The following is a 4,201-nucleotide window of genomic DNA, read 5'->3' on the forward strand; positions in this document are numbered from 1 at the left end:
TTCTAAGCTACTTGTAGTTTCAAGTTTAAGGACTGTATTTAGTAACACATAGATAACACTTAGGAACTGTATTGGATAACGCACAGATATTAGATAACAGACTTTTTTGAGAATTGAAGGACAAATAATAGGGACTATACTGATGAACAACGAAGTTTACATATAAATGACGTTCTGGGACTGTATTAGACAACACAGACGTAGTTTTCAGGCTGTATTGGGAAATAAACGAATAAAGTCCAGTGAAAGTATAGACGAACCTGAAACACGAAAATAAATAGTTTACATTCAGGGTATGCAGTAGGTACTACATTAAATAGCTTACATTCAGGGTATGCAGTAGGTACTACAATAAATAGTTTAGATTCAGGGTATGCAGTAGGTACTACAATAAATAGTTTAGATTCAAGGTATGCAGTAGGTGCTACATTAAATAATTTAGATTCAGGGTATGCAGTAGGTACTACAATAAATAGTTTACATTCAGGGTATGCAGTATGTACTACAATAAATAGTTTACATTCAGGGTATGCAGTAGGTACTACAATAAATAGTTTACATTCAGGGTATGCAGTAGGTGCTACATTAAATAATTTAGATTCAGGGTATGCAGTAGGTACTACAATAAATAGTTTACATTCAGTGTATGCAGTAGGTGCTACATTAAATAATTTATATTCAGGGTATGTAGTAGGTACTACAATAAATAGTTTACGGACTGCTTTATGACACTGATGGCTGACATTCTGGAAACATAATGAGGAACATATTATATATATTCCACGATTTACTCTAAGTATAGGGACTTTATTGAGGAGCATATTGATGAACCTTAGGAACTGTGTTAAGGAACAATAGATGGTGATTAAGGCGTGCAATTAAAATGATATGTATTGAGTAAGATTAGAGACCAGGGCCGGTGATAATGGGGAGCCTGTTTGGGCGTGTTCGTTTATGTAATTCCTCCCAAACTAATGCTGTCTAATTTTATATTTTGTCTCATAATATGTCTCACTATTTATAGTTAAGAAAAGCTGGAGCCAGTACTGTTGGAGTATGCATTGAAAAACTGATAGATGATCAAGAAAGCTGATTAAGAAACAGACAGATGAAGCTATGAGAAGCAGAATATAACGCTTAGGGGTTAACTAAGTAAAAAGTATTGTTTATTTGTTTGTAATTAAGCAAAAGCTACACAATGGGCATTCTGTGCTCTGTATCTAAACCCGGTTTCTAGCGTTATAAAACCGCAGACATAGGGGACAACTAGATAAAAGATGGTAGCTAACTAACATAATACGTTGTGGTCGTTTCTTCACTAAAATCCTTAGCACTTACAAGAGTGTTACCATTTTACGTTCTATCACATTGCGGAGGATGATTAGAACGAATGTAAAATTCTACGTTTGATATTTTTCATTTAACCATATGGTAGCTAACTAACATAATACGTTGTGGTCGTTTCTTCACTAAAATCCTTAGCACTTACAAGAGTGTTACCATTTTACGTTCTATCACATTGCGGAGGATGATTAGAACGAATGTAAAATTCTACGTTTGATATTTTTCATTTAACCATATGAAATGATTATTAAAATACTTTTAATGTCATTTTGATTTATTAAGTATCTTACTACATCGCCTGTAATTACTAAAACGTGTTATGAGCGAAGTGAAGCAGCCACAAAACAAAATTTTATTTCGTAGTACTTTGTCTTTTCTTCAGTATAAGCAGTTAAAGCGCGTTGTGGTCATTTGCATGGAGACTTCACGTTATGTGATCTTAATATATTTACAGCCGTCAGGGATTACGCTGAGTTGGAGTTACACAAAATGTTACACTAATATTATTGAATTATAATCAATTTGTACTATTAACTCTTCAATGAGTAGCATAGACCATACATAAAATTAATTTGCACCAAATGTCAGGATTTTATGTATATGTAGGTTGGACGGGGATTCTTCTATAGTAGGTGTCTGTGACTTGTTGGCGATCAATTCGAACAATAAACGGACAGCACACAATTAAATAATTATATTTATAGATATAGATAAATAGATAGATATCAGTATAGGTTGACATAATTATGGTCAGTCATTAGAACTCAGATTAGTGGTATAGCGTTGACTTCTTTTGATCATTAAAATAGTGAATGTAAACGGTTTCTACATTTAAGTTCAAAGGAATTAATAGCTTCAACTAATTTGAATAGAAATTATAGTATTGTTATTTTGAAATATAAAAAAGGAAACAGTCTTGTAATTTTAGATAAAAAAAATATTTCAAAAAAGCCAAAGACATTTTAAATGATTCAACTAAGTTTTTAAGGCCACAACATGATATTACTGATGTTAGAAATGCCAAATTATAAAGGTATTTATTAAAACTGAAGAAAACAATATTATTAATTGGAAACATTATTTGAATATTATACCATCGGATATTAATTCAGCTGGTTTTTATTGTCTTCTTAAAATACACAAAGAAGAATCTCCATAGTGACCTGTGGTGTCTAACATTGGAATTTATAACCCGTTTTAATAGCTGTTTCCCTGGTTGGAATTTTAAGGACATTTACCTCTAATGACGTTGAAAAATATTTGTGAATTTTCTAATGAAATATAACAATTGAAGCTTGATAGGAATGTTCATTTTGCCAGTTTAGATTTCGAATGGCTGTATACAAATATTCCATTAGAAGAAACTATACAATTAAGTGTTGATTTGATTTATAACAATAATTTAGACAATGTGACCATTCCCTAATCAGTTGTTGTTTTTTGTCAAATTAATGAACTTTTCCATCAAGGAGTCTCATTTTCTGCTAAATGGCAATCTCTATGATCAAACTGATTGTCTCACCATGGGTTCGATGTTAATATCCTTTTTAACTAATCTATTTTTAGGTCATTCTGAAAAGTAATGGTTGGAAAAGCTAAAACTGTCTGCAATCACAATCGTTTAAACTGTTCACTACTGCAGATAAGAGGGCAACACGTTAACTATCTTCAGGAATTAATATAAAGCTTCACAAATTCTTGAGTATTTGAACAATAGAAAGATGAGTGTAACATATACTATGGAATATCCTCAAGATCCCAAAATATCATTTTTAGACTCTTGTGTTAATAGAAATAATGGTAAACTTCAAGTAGAAGGTATATCTTAAAAAAATCTGTTACTGGGTTGTATTTTACTTATACTAGTGCTATAACAAACACATTTAAAGGGAACTTGGTCAAAATATTTTTTCATCGTTCATATAATATCTCTAGTACTTGATAAGCTGTACATAAAGGGTTCAGTGGTTGTATGTTTTAAAACCAAGTTGTCGTCTACAGTATTTTCTAGAAATAATAACGGTGTTCAAGCATTAATGTAAGCTAAATATAGTTTCTAAATTTATATGTTCCTGCTGTCAAAAAATTATATTGGATCCACTGAAAGAAAATTGCCAATTCGTATAAGAGACAATTCAAATTTTAGAACCACTGCTTAGTCTAGTTTACTTGAACCCATCCATGGTGAAAATGACGTTGTCTTCCATTCAAATTACTTTAAGATCTCAGCTAGTGTCAATGAAAAACAGGTCCTCTGTGTTAAAGAAAGGTTATTCATTCACAGACTGAGGTAAGAAATCAATCAAGTAGAATAGTCAAGTACGTTACTGTTAATTATATAGAAGATTTCGTCCTTTCAAAATGATATATATATATATATATGGGTATATTCCTATTTATATTATATTATACAAAATGCAAGTAAAAGTAGGAACATCAAAGTAAGTTTATTCAATTATCAGTTATAGAAAAATTACACAATACATATCTAAAATTAAAATTCAACAAATTCATATAATTATAAACCACGACTTTTTTTCTCTCCGCGCATTCTCTTATAAAACGATTATTTATCCAATTGAAATCTCAAAGGTTTCATATCTCCTTAAATAAATGATTCAATATATATATTTACTCATTTCTTTAGTTAGATTAGTTAGATTTATCACTATTAAAACGATGGCCAATATAAAATGCTATAAATATTTTTAAAACTTAGCGTGTTGAATTGGTACAAAGTTCATAGATAATGAAATGTTAGAACATTTTATTTCAGTATAGATGAGCTTTAGTAAACAGATGTTGTTCAATATAAGTATCAAAGGTCCTTTGAACACAACAACATTACTGATAAAAT

This window comes from Limulus polyphemus, unplaced genomic scaffold (assembly GCF_000517525.1).
Source record: "Limulus polyphemus unplaced genomic scaffold, Limulus_polyphemus-2.1.2 Scaffold1897, whole genome shotgun sequence".
NCBI classification, from domain to species: domain Eukaryota; kingdom Metazoa; phylum Arthropoda; class Merostomata; order Xiphosura; family Limulidae; genus Limulus; species Limulus polyphemus.